Source organism: Trichechus manatus, unplaced genomic scaffold (genome assembly GCF_000243295.1).
Source record: "Trichechus manatus latirostris isolate Lorelei unplaced genomic scaffold, TriManLat1.0 scaffold00213, whole genome shotgun sequence".
NCBI lineage: Eukaryota > Metazoa > Chordata > Mammalia > Sirenia > Trichechidae > Trichechus > Trichechus manatus.
This window is the reverse complement of record NW_004444149.1, coordinates 3,182,301-3,196,037: the sequence shown is the minus strand read 5'-3', so window position 1 is coordinate 3,196,037 and position 13,737 is coordinate 3,182,301.

The following is a 13,737-nucleotide window of genomic DNA, read 5'->3' as shown; positions in this document are numbered from 1 at the left end:
TAAATTTGTACCTATCAATAATTACATTGAATATAAATGGATTAAATGTACCAAGAGAGAAGAGAGTGGCAGAATGGATAACAAAACATGATCCATCAATATGTTGCCTACAAGAGACACACCTTACACACAAAGACAAAAATAAGCTCAAAAATCAAAGGATGGGGAAAAAAAAAACAAACAAACCAAACAGCAACCAAAAAAGAGCAGGAGTGGGAGTGTTAATCTCTGATAAAATAGACCTTAAGGCAAAAATCAGCATAAGAGATACGAAAGGGCATTATATAATGATTAAAAGGCCAATCCAACAAGAGAACATAACCATAATAAATACCTATAAACCCAATGAAAGAGCTCCAAAATACTTAAACTTTAACAGAACTGAAAACAGAAATAGACAACTCCACATAATAGTAGGAGCCTTTAACACAACACTTTCAGTGAAAGAACAACTAGAAAGAAAACTCAGCAAAGATACAGAAGATCTAAACAACACAATCAACCAACTTGATCTCATAGACATATACAGGACACTCCACCCAACAACAGCACAGTACATATTCTTTTCCAGCGCACAGGGATCATTCTCCAGAACAGACCATATGTTAGGCCACAAAGCCTCAACAAACTGAAAAACACTGAAATAATACAGAGCATCTTCTCAGACCACAATGCTATGAAATTAAAAAATCAATAAAAGGAAAAAAATCAAATACATGGAAACTGAATAACACCCTGCTTAAAAACCGTTGGGTAATAGAAAAAATAAAAAATGACATTTAAAAATTTCTAGAATCAAAAGAGAGTGAAAACACAACATACCATACCTTTGGGATACAACAAAAACAGTGCCTAGAGGTCAATTTATAGCAAGAAACACACTCATCAAAAAGGAAGAACCAAAATCAATACCTTAACTCCACAATTCCAACCAACAGAAAAAGAACAAAAAAAAAAGGCTACAGTCACCAGAAGAAAGGAAATAATAAAGATTAGAGCAGAAATAAATGAAACAGAAAAACAATACAAAGAATCAACTAGACTAGAAGTTGGTTCCTTGAAAGGATTAATGAAATCAATAAACCACTGGCCACACTGACCAAAAAAACAAGAGACAGAGAAGAAGCAAATAACACAAATAAGAAATGAGACAGGTGATGTTCAACAGAACCAACTGAAATAAAAAAGAGTAACAGAATACCACCAGGAATTGTACACCAACAAATTTCGAAACCTAGAAGAAATGGACAAATTTCTGGAAACACACTACCTACCTAAACAAACACAGTTTAAGGTAGAAAATTTGAACAGGCCCATAACAAAAGAAGCAGCTGAAGATGTCATTAAAAAAACTCCCAACAAAAAAAAAGCGCTGGCCAAGACAGCTTCACTGGAGAATTCTACAACATTCAGAGAAAAGCTGACACCAATTCTACTCAAACTATTCCAGAACATAGAAAAGGATGGAATATTCTCAAATTCATTCCGTGAAGCAAGCATAACCCTGATACCAAAGCCAGGTAAAGATGCCACTAAAAAAACAAAATTACAGACCAATATCCCTCATCAATACAGATCCAAAAATTCTGAACAAAATCCTAGCCAATAACATATAACACCATATCAAAAAAATAATACATCATGATCAAGTGGGATTCATACCAGGTATGCAAGGATGGTTCAACATTAGAAAATGAATCAATATAATCCACCACATAAATAAAGGAAAAGAACCACAGATCATATCAATCGATGCATAAAAGGCATTTGATAAAATCCAACACTCATTCCTGATAAAAATTCTCAGCAAAATAGGAATAGAAGGGAAATTCCTCAACACAATTAAGGGTATATACACAAAACCAACAGCCAACATTACTCTCAACAGAGAGAGACTGAAAGCATTCCCCCTGAGAATGGGAACCAGACAAGGATGCCCTTTATCATCACTATTATATGGAAGTACTAGCCAGAGCAGTAAGGTAAGAAAGGGAAATAAAAGGCATCCAAATTGGTAAGGAGAAGTAAAACTATCCCTATTTGCAGATGATATGATCCTATACATAGAAAATCCCAGAGATTCTACAAGAAAGCTACCAGAAATAATAGAAGGATTCAGCAAAGTGGCAGAGTACAACATCAACATACAAAAATCAGTTGGATTCCTCTATACTAACAAAGAGAACTCCAAAAAGGAAACCAGGAAAACAATACCATTTACAATAGCTCCCCAAAAGATAAAATACTTAGGAATAAACCCAACCAGGGATGGAAAAGACTTCTACAAAGAAAACTACAAAACGCTACTGCAAGAAACCAAAAAAGACCTACGTAAATGGAAGAACATGCCATGCTCATGGATAGGAAGACTTAACATTGTGAAAACATCAATACTACCCAAAGTGATCTACAGACATAATGCAATTCTGATCTAGATTCCACCAACATTCTTTAAAGAGATGGAAAGGAAAGAGACCCAGGAGAAGCAAAGCACTACTGAAGGAGGAGGAGGTCTCACACTTACTGATCTTAGAACCTACCACACAGCCACAGTAGTCAAAACAGCCTCATACTTGTACAATGACAGATACATTGACCAATGGAACAGAATTGAGAACCCAGAAGTAAATCAGTCCACCTATGGACAGCTGATCTTCGACAAAGGGTCAAAGTTCACTAAATAGGAAAGAGACAGTCTCTTTAACAAATGGTGCTTGCAAAACTAGGTGTCAGTTTGCAGGAAAATGAAATAGCTTCCATACCTCACACCATACGTAAAATAAAAATTAACTCAAAATGGGTCAAAGACCTAAATGTAAAACCTAAAACTATAAAGATGATGGAATCAAAAATAGGAGCAAACTTAGGGGCCCTAATTTATGGCATAAATAGACCATCAAACATAACTAAAAATGCACAAACACCAGAAGATAAACTAGATGACTGGGATCTACTAAAAATTAAATACTTACGCACATCTAAAGACTTCTCCAAGAAAGTAAGAACATACAGACTGGGAAAAAAAATTTGGCAACAACATCTGACAAGGGTCTAATCTCTCAAATTTACAGAAAACTTCAACACCTCAACAACAAAAAGACAAACCAGCCAATTTAAAAATGAGCAAAGGACATGAACAGACACTTCAGCAAAACATTCAGGTGGCCAACAAGTACATGAAGAGATGCTCGCGATTATTAGCCATGAGAGATGCAAATCAAAACAACAATGAAATATCATCTCACACTGGCAATAATGTTAATGATCAAAAAAACAAAACAACAAATGCTGGTGAGGGTGTGGGGAGATTGGAACTCTCATACACTGCTCTTGGGATTGTAAGTGTACAACCACTGTGGAAAACAGTATGGTGCTTCCTTAAAAAGAAATGGATGACTGGATAAACAAACTATGGTACATACACACAATGGAATACTAAGCAACCTTAAAGAATAACAATGATCCTCCCAACATCCCTATAAAATAGGCAAAGTGGTAAAACTGTTTGAATTGTGTAGACAAAGAAATCAAGCTTCCTAGGGCTTGCAGAAGAGACTAGTTTTCCAGCTTGCCAGCCTCAACACAAAATCATTTTCGTTTTCTAGAGAGCAGTGCTACTCAAAGTCTGGTCCACTGTGCTAGTCTCTGAACCGTCTGCTACCACTCCGCGACAAGGACAAACTGACAGTAAGCATTCAGAAACCTTTATGTTAGTCTGACAGCCATCTTAAACCTACTGACTATTAGAATGAAAAATACTGGGCTTGTATTTTGTATATTTCTCTCCACTCTCACCCTTTTTCTAGTAATTCATTTCACTATATTTACAAACGTATCAGTCCGCGATAGACCAGAAGCAAGAAACAAAACACTGGTCCTTGGCAGGATGTTTGGAGAAGTACCACTACAGAGAACACTGTAGACTGCTGTGTGACTCCTAGGATTGAACCTAATAGATTTAGTTTTGTCATTTTTCTTTTACTTTAAACCAATGTTTCTCTTAACTGTCGTTTTCGATCACTTCCATCAGAGTAACTTCAGATGTTTCTTTAAAAATGCAGCTTCTCAGGCCAGTTTCCAAGTAATAAATTGGAACGTCTTCTGGCAGAGCCACGCAAGCTGAATTTTCCACACTCTCCTAGTGATTATTAGGCACTCTACAGTTTAAGAATGATTTCTCTAAACATTCACAAAAGAAAACAGGCAAGTAAACAAGGAGTGTATAATTAAGGAAGAGGAGTTAGCTACAGTCTTCTAACCTCCTCAGCACTTGTCTATAAAAAACCCTGTTTTTCTTTGTGCAAAGTAGAAGAAATGTAGTCTTTCCTTAGGAATATTTTTAAAAAGAAAACAAAAAATTATTTTTCATGCTTTATGCCAGAGCACTAATCAACACGGTTACAAAGAGAGAAGAGTTTTGAACAGTTGGAATCTTTCACATTGCTCTGGAAGACATGACTTCTAAATATATTTCAGGAGAGCCCCCTCCTCTCAGATACACCATTTTTGAAATGATATATTCATCCCACAAGTCTGAGAACAGTTGGGGGAAAGTGTACTCCAATATGATAAAGTACAAGATGTCTATTGTGAGGAAGGGGCAGAGAAAAAAGGAGAGTGGTGATTAACATTTGAGTGACCGTTAAATACCAGAACTATGGACAAAGAACCTTATAAACAATACCTAATTCTCAGAACACTCCTATGAAGTCCTTATTACCACCCTCATCCTATGAATGAAGAACTGAGACTCAGAAAGACTGAATAAACCTGCCCACGACTGCACAATAAATAGGAGAGCCACAATTAAAATCCAGGCCTAATTCCAAAGCCCGGGACACTCCCCTCCTACCACACCAAGGATGGTCAAGTGAGTTTTAACTCTCATGCCAACTTCTTCATTTTTTAAATGGTGGCTACCTGTAACATTCTGTTATCTCAGTAAAGACCGTTTTAATCAATTATTTATTCTGCCAAAGGTAAAACATATGAAAACAGCAGCATACATATATGCCAGGTATTTACCATATCCAAACACTCTCTCATAATAAGACTAATAATGCTAGAGGCTTTTGAGTTGAGTGACCTATGAGGGTAACCCCATTTTGCACTTTGGAGAAACAGGAGGTGAGAGGTGGGCATGACAGGGGATCAGCAGTGATCTACATGCCTTAGTAAAGTCCAGTTGGCTAGCACTGCAAAAACTCCTTCAGGCTATCCCTCAAGAATATTCACAGCTCTGTATACTCAATTAGTCATAACAGAGAAGGGAGAAATGTTATCGCTAATCCAGTGGCAGCCTAGCTAGATATTTATTCCACAAAGAGTAGGCTTAATGAGGTTTCTCTAATGACAATTCATGTACTTGAGAGGGGCAGACATAATCCTCCAAATAAATTCTATCTCAATAGTGCTTTGGAAATTAGTAGGCCTATGTCCTCTAACTGCCACTGTACATCCAGAGGAAAGACCGTTTGTCTCTCACAAGTTGATACTTCTAGGTCTTGGCAAAGATCACAAAACAATGGTCCTGTTTTGCACATTTCTCACCTACCTAATACAAACCAGATAGCTGAGCTCCTTCCAAGCTACCTAATGCTTCCTATTTCCTGCTACCAATCATTCCCAGCAATTAACTCTGCATTTCCCAAGGATCCGTCTCTCCATTTCATCTCCCTAAAGGAATTTACACACAAATAAACCAAACTGAGAAACAAATTCCTCAAATGGGGGTAAAAGTCCCTAAGGGAAAACAAAATGACTATAGAACAGGTTTCATTTTAGATGCTCTAGAGAGTGAAATTATCTCCAAATGTACCATTTTAATGGGATCACTTTAGAGGTTGCTTCCATTCAGTCCTAGAGGTAGCAAGCTCTGGAATTGAGCAACTGATGGAGTAAAAAGGGTGCGGAAGAGTTTGAGAAGAGCATGCATCAGTGTGAATATATGAGCTCTATTAACTATTTCTCATTAAGGAGAGATTTAGATAACATGGAACCAGAAATGACCATCCTCATCTCTGGACAGAAACACATGGGACATGTCAGACCCTAATGTGCTTATTATACTACAATATACCTGGCAAGATTATCAACCAGGAGGTTAGAAATAAATTTGGCAAATCAGAGAAAATAACCTGACCCAATTATGGATGACCCTGGCAGGTAACTACAGATATCACAAGCTCCAAGCCTAGAAAGAAAGAAGCTGGAGTCCAAAGAAAGCATAATTTACGTTTTTAAAATCAACTTCCCTCTGAGCTAAGACTTACTTCTTCAAAAATAAAGCTTTAAGATTACAGACAGGACACTGAATTTGAATTTATCTTAGGTAAGCATATCATGGGACCTACTTCAACTGGCCTCCTACAATGACAATGAAGCATATTAATCCTTTCCCCTAAACATTATTTTTTTGACACAGACTACATTTGTTTAATGTCTATCTCCTTCTCCCACTAAATTTTAAACTCTAAGGAGTCAGAGATTTGCCTACTTTGTTCAGTGCTTTACCCCAGTACTAAGCTAATTTCCTGGCATTTAAAAATCACTCAGTAAATATTTCTTAAATGAATGACTGGGCCTTTTAAGTACATGCTGTTTTGGGTAGGAGGGTATGTTGGGGGTTGGAAAGGATACAGATTGAGCAAATGCTACTGAATTCTACTTTCAAGAACAGAACTATTCATTCCTGCTGTTTCAGGACTATTTAATCTTCTTACTAGATGGAAATCTGTGGTTATCCTGTGTATAAACATCTCCTTTCCATTTCTAAAGCAAGATGCCTCAACCCTTCTATGTAATACCCTCACCCTATTCTGAGTGGTAAGCTAAATTTTGGCTGTCCGTTTTCATTTGAGTTTGTGGGCCAAGGGGGTAAGGGAATATACTTGCCACTGCTACCCCCTGGGGTCACATTAGGGAAAGCCAAGGCTCAGACACAAACACTTGGGTAATTAACACCAGGCCACCAAGAGTCCTTGAACAGTTTTTGTAACTATGATTTACAGTGGGAAAAAACAAGGGGAGTATTACCAACAGAGATGAACCTCAAGACTTAGAAGACCTTGAAAGACTCTAAAAACGTAGCTAAAGAATAGGGCTCTTACAGCAGGAAAGAACAGCTTAAACTTAGCTAAAGAATTGGGCTCTTACAGCAGGACAGAACAGCTTCTTGGCTGGCTTCTCCTTGCTGCTTAAATTTATCACACAAAACTACTAAACTCATACTTTCAAGGTGTTATAACTTCTACTGTTACTTACTGCCTAGCCTCCTGTGTTCTGCGCTCATAACCAAGCTACTCGGCCCCAATCTTGCATAAAACAGTCTCTATATTCAGTATTTGCTTATACCACCCTCCTATACCTTCCCTTGACACACTTCAATATCAATTCCTGTTCTTTAGCTGATAAAACATATTCCCTATATTATTAAGATGTCAATACTACCCAAAGCAATCCTGATCAAAATTCCAACAGCCAAACTGAGAAAAAGACAAGGATGCCCGCTCTCACCACTTCTATTCAATATTGTATCAGAAGTCCTAGCTAGAGCAATAAGACAAGAAAAAGAAACAAAAGGTATCCAGATTGGAAAAGAAGAAGCAAAACTATCTCTATTCACATATGATATGACCCTATATATGGAAAATTCCAAAGAGTCCATAAGAAAACTTCTAGAGCTAATGACGGAATTTAGCAAAGCTGCAGGGTACAAGGTCAATAAACAAAAATCAGCTGTGTTTCTATATAACAGCAATGAGAAATCTGAAAAGAAAATTAGATAAAACAATTCCATTTACCATAGCATCTAAGAAAATAAAACACTTAGGAATAATCTAACCGGGGCCTTGAAAGACTTATACAACGAAAACTATAAAACACTGCTGGAAAAGACTAAAGAAGACTTAAACGGAAAGATGTTCGATGTCAAGATGTCAATACTATCCAAAAGGATGTACAGATTCAGCATAATCCCAATCAAAATTCCAACAGCCTTCTTGACAGAAATAGAAAAACCAATCTTCAATTATATATGGAAAGGCAAGAGGCCCTGAATAACAAAAACAATGCTGAAAGAGAAGAATAAAAAGTAGGAGGATCCACAGTTTCTGATTTGAAAACATACTATACAGCTATAGTAATCAAAACAGCCTGGTACTGGCAGAACAACAGATACACAGACCAATGGAACAGAACTGAAAGTCCGGAAATACACCCCATACATCTATGGTCAACTGATTTTTGACAAGGCTGCTAAGTCCAATCAATGGGGAAAGAGTCTCTTCAATAAACGGTGCTGGGAAAATTGGATTTCCACATGCAGAAGAATGAATCAGGATCCATGCCTTAACCATACACAAAAGCCAATCTGAAATGGATTAAGGACCTAAATGTGAAAACTAAAACCATAAAATTCTTAGAAGAAAACACAGGGGCCTGGCTGTCAGGCCTAGCTTTTAATGATGGACCATCTGACATAATAACAAAAGCACGAAGAGCAAAAGACAAAACAGATAAATGGGACCACATAAAAATTAAATACTTTTGTTTATCAAAGGACTTTATCCAAAAAGAGAAAAGACAACCTACATATTGAGAGAATATTTTTGGGAATCATAAATCCATCAAGTCTAATATCCAAAAAATACATAAAACTTCTACAACTTAACAACAAAAAAGACAAACAACTCAATCAAAAAATGGGCAAAGGACTTGAACAGACATTTCACCAGAGAGGATATTCCAGTGGCCAACAACCACATGAAAACATCTTTAGTCATCAGAAAGACGCAAATCACCACCACAATGAGATAACCACTTCACTCCCACTAGGATGTCTAAGATTTTAAAAAAAGGAAAAATAACAAATGTTGGCACCACTGCTGGTGGGAATGCACAATGGTAGGCTGTTGTGGAAAACAGTGTGGTGTTTCCTCAAAAACTAAAAACAGAACTACCATATGACTTAGCAATCTCACTCTTAGGGTAGACACCCAAGGGACTCAAAAGCAGCAACATGAACAGACATATGTACACCAATGTTCACTGCAGCACTATTCATAATAGTCAAAAGGTGGAAACAATCAAAATGTCCACAAATAGATAAACACATGTGGTACATACATACAATGGAATACTACTCAGCTGTAAAGAGAAATGAAGTCCTGATACATGCTACAACATGTATGCTACAAACATTATGCTGAGTGAAATAAGTCAATCCTGAAACGACAAATACTGTATCATCTCCCTTATATGAAAGGCAAGAATAGTCAAATGTATAAAGACCAGGGGTGGGAGGGAAGGGAAAAGAGGGGAGCTACTGTTTGGGAAGCAATGAGATTTTGTTTATGGTGATGGGAAATTTGGCACCAATTAAAGGTAATGGTTACGGAACATAATTAATGAAATTGATATTACTAAGCTTATACCTGAAAAGGGCTGAATTGGTAAATGCTGTCTTATATATACTTTTAAAACATCAACAAAAAGAGCAGCTGCTGAGGCTACTTATGTACGATCAAACACCTCAGGGGATTTGTTTTCCCGGTTTGGAGATACGGGGGCATGGATTCACGGTATATCCCAGTCAATTGGCCTAGTATTTTTAGTGTTTCTGCTCTACCTCCTGGTTTGTTGTGTAGTGCCTGGGGTCTTAAAAGCTTGGGAGTGGCCATACAAGGTACAACAACTGGTCTCTATTCATCTGCAGCAGAGGAAGGAAGAGAGGCAGGAATGGAGGAGGAACTGGAAAATGAGTCTAACTGCCTCCATGAACAACCGTCTCCTTTACCATGAGATCAGAAAAACTGGATGATGCCTGGCTACCATTAGAGAACATTTTGGTCAAAGATTCTATAGAAAAATCTTGATCAAAATGGGGGCGGGGGGGGGGTAGTTTGTAGAACAAAATTTCAAATCCTTATGGAATCCAGACTTTCTGGAACCACTGAGGTTGGATGACCTCACAAAACTACTGCCCTGAGATAATCTTTAAACCTTCAGTGGAAACTATCCCCTGAAGTCATCTTTAAACCAAACAATAGTTTAGCTTAATTAGTAAAGAATGTCTGTCTTGAGTACTGTGCTGTTTTAAAAAATTATCTATATGGCATCAAATTGACAACAGCAACTTGAAAGGTAGATGAGAAGTTTAGGGGCAGTGAGTTTATCTTAATGGTGGTGGAATAATTTGGAAAAAAATTGTGAGAATGGTTGTACAACTTGAAGAATGTAATAAACATAACTAAATTGTACAGGTAGAAATTGCTGAATTGGCTATGTTTTGGTGTATGTATTTTCACCAAGAAATTTTTAATTAAAAAAAAAAAAGCACTTCCTATCCAATTAGTCTTCTAATTTCTTGAAGGTAAACGTTGCTTCGAGTGCCAAAAACTAACTTCCCATCAAAGTAATTCTTCTCTTCCGTGGTAATGAAGTACTGGCACATGACTATGGCCTATTTCCCAGCCTCCCTTACTGATCTCATAAACCCACCGCCATCAAGTCGATTCCAACTCATAGTGACCATACAAGACAGAGTAGAACTGCCCCATAGGGCTTCCAAGGTCGTAATCTTTACAGAAGCAGACTGCTACATCTTTCTCCCACAGAGCAGCTGGTGGGTTCGAACCATCGACCTTGCAATTAGCAGCCAAGAGCTTAACTACTGCACCACCAGGGCTCCTTCTCTTGCTGATAACCAAACCAAAACCTGTTGCCGTTGAGTCAATTCCGACTCATAGCAACCCTACAGGAGAGAGCAGAACTGCCCCATGGGGTTTCCGAGGAGCGCCTAGGGGATTCAAACTGCCGAACTTTTGGTTAGCAGCCAAACTCTTAACCACTATGCCACCAGGGTTTCCCCCTTGCTGATAGGTAGGCTAAATTCTTGCCAATAGAATAAAGAGAAAGTGATGTGTGCCACTTCCTGGCTAAGAACTTTAAAAGGTGGACAAACTCCTTAACACACAGAAGTTTCTAACGGTTAGCTGCAATGTGAAATCTGAAACCCCATCAGTGAACTTTTTGTACTCTGTTACATTAAAGCGCACTGGTCCATCTTGCAGTATTACTGGATATTTTAGCCAAACATGGTTTTGTTACATCATGCACTGGTCATTTGGAAAATTCTGGTTTGTGAAGTTATGCAGATCTTTCAAATGTTGACATATATATAATACTAAAAAATCACATTTTGTTAATATCACCACTGATCTCATCAGAAAAGTGTTTAAGTATTGGGAAGCTGTCAAACTCATAGTAGAATATACAAACTTTCCAAAATTTAATTTTTTGTTCAAATTTTATCACTGGCAACAAATACAATCAGTTGTTTTCCTTGAAAATTTTCAAGAGAATGTCTGCCAAACAGCCAAACCTAAATACCAGTTTGTCAAGTTATTCTTCCATCAATGGTATTCTATGAAGAAAACAAGCTGGCTGAGCTTACAACTCAAACAACTGTACAAGTACCTCTCCCTGCGACAACCATTGTACCTCGATATGTAGAAGTGCTTCATGCGTTACTTCCCATGTTGTCACACAAAATATTAAAAAAACCATGTACTCAAAGGTCAAGATTAGATAAAATTAATGATTTTTACTGCTTCAGCGAGAACATTCTTAAGTAAAACTGGACTTTTTTTTTTTTTTAACTGCATGGCAGTGAGGAATACAATGACTACCACTGCTTTGGTGCCACTGCTTTAATCTGTTCTAAGGCACCGCGGTTTCACTCACCATTGCTTTCGGACCATCCGTGCAAATGTCAACGCAGTGAAAACGGCCAATAATGTCTCAGCATGTTATGAAAAGAGTTTTGATCTCACAGACTCCCTGAAAATGTCTCAGGATCCCCAGACCACATTTTGAAAATCGCTAGCCCACTCTAACTGATGTATTTATTTCATAAGTAATCTATCACATTTTTTTCCAATTTTAATGCAAACTACTTAGCAGCAAACATCTTCTCTTTGTACTTTCCTTTAATACCCACGACTGTGAAATGCCCCTAATAGACTAAATAAGTACTGTTACTGCCTAACCAACTCCAAATGGCACTTTTCTTCATCTAAGTCATATCAGCCATATCAATGTACTCTCTTCCTGCTAACCTCCAGGACACAAAATCCTCTTCCTAAAAGCCTGAAATGATTAATTCCTTCTGGTCCATTTAAATCTAGTCTATCTTAATTATTTCCCTTTTGATTTCTAGAATTTGTTTCCTGTGGCAGGGGGAACTCTTGATCTAGACCAGAGGTCTACAAACTTTTTCTGTAAAGGGTCAAATAGTAAATGTATTAGGCTTTGTCATTCAATCATTCAATTCTGTCATTGCAAACGAATGTGGTTGTGTTCCAATAAAATTTTATTCACAAAAGCAGGCAGTAGCCCAAGAGACAAAAGGGCCACATAAACCAGAGACTCCATCAGCCTGAGACCAGAAGAACTAGGTGGTGTCCAGCTGCCACCAATGACCGCCCTGACAGGAAACACAACAGAAAGTCCCTGACGGAACAGGAGAAAAGTGCAGAGCAGAATCCAAATTCATGTAAAAAGACCAGACTAATAGTCTAACTGAGACTAGAGGAACCCCTGAAGCCCCATGGCTCCTGGATGCTCTGTTAACCCAGAACTAAAACCATTCCTGAAGCCCACTCTTCAGACAAAGATTAGACTGAACTCTAAAACCTAAAATAATACTCATGAAGAGTGTGATTCTTAGTCCAAGCAGATACACGAGACCAAACGGGCAGATGCTGTCTAGAGGCAGGATGAGAAGGCAGGAAGGGACAGGAGCTGGTTAGATGGACACAGGAAACCCGGGGTGGCAAGGGGGAGTGTGCCGTCACATTATAGGGATTACAACTAGTGTCACATAACAACATGTGCGTAAATTTTTTACAAGAAATTAACTTGAGCTGTAAACTTCCACCAAAAGCACAATTTAAAAAAAAAAGTGATTAAAAAACAAAAACATGTAGTGGCTGTAGTTTGCTGACTCCTAATCTAGACTCTTCCTACATAGGAGTCAATCAACTCAATCAAACTCAAAAGATCTACTAAGAATAGAAAACCAAGGTAGCCGCAGACTGGATAAAAGAAAACTAACACTGAAAACAGTCAACAAACCCAATAATAGGAATATTTATAATAACTGCTAACATTCACTGAGTGTTTACTATTTGCCAGGCATCATGCAAAGTGCTTCATAATGCATTATCTCATTTAGGCCCTCTAAAGGAGGTACAATAATCCTCCTTTTACACAAGAGGAAACAGAAACAGATAAAGTAACTTTCTAAGGCCTCAGAGTTGGTAAATGGCCAAGAATGATTCAAGTGCAAGGCTGTCTTATTGCAGTTTAACCATCATACTACAATATCTATGTATATTGTTATTTTTGGTTTTTTGATCCAACCAGACTGGTAAGACAGTACTGTTGGACCTCAGTATCGACAGGGGATTGGTTCCAGGACCCCCACGTGGATACCAAAATCCTCGGATACTCAAGTCCCTTATATAAAAGGGCACAGTATTTACATATACTCTACGCACATCCTCCCGTAAACTTCATCTCTAGATTCCTTATACTACCTACTATGATGGAAATACTATGTAAACAGTTGTTATACAGTACTGTATTGTTTAGGGAATAATGACATGATGGGAAGTGAACAATGCTCAAACAACAAGTGCTAAAGAGAGGCTGAATTTGTGAAATGGCGGGAGG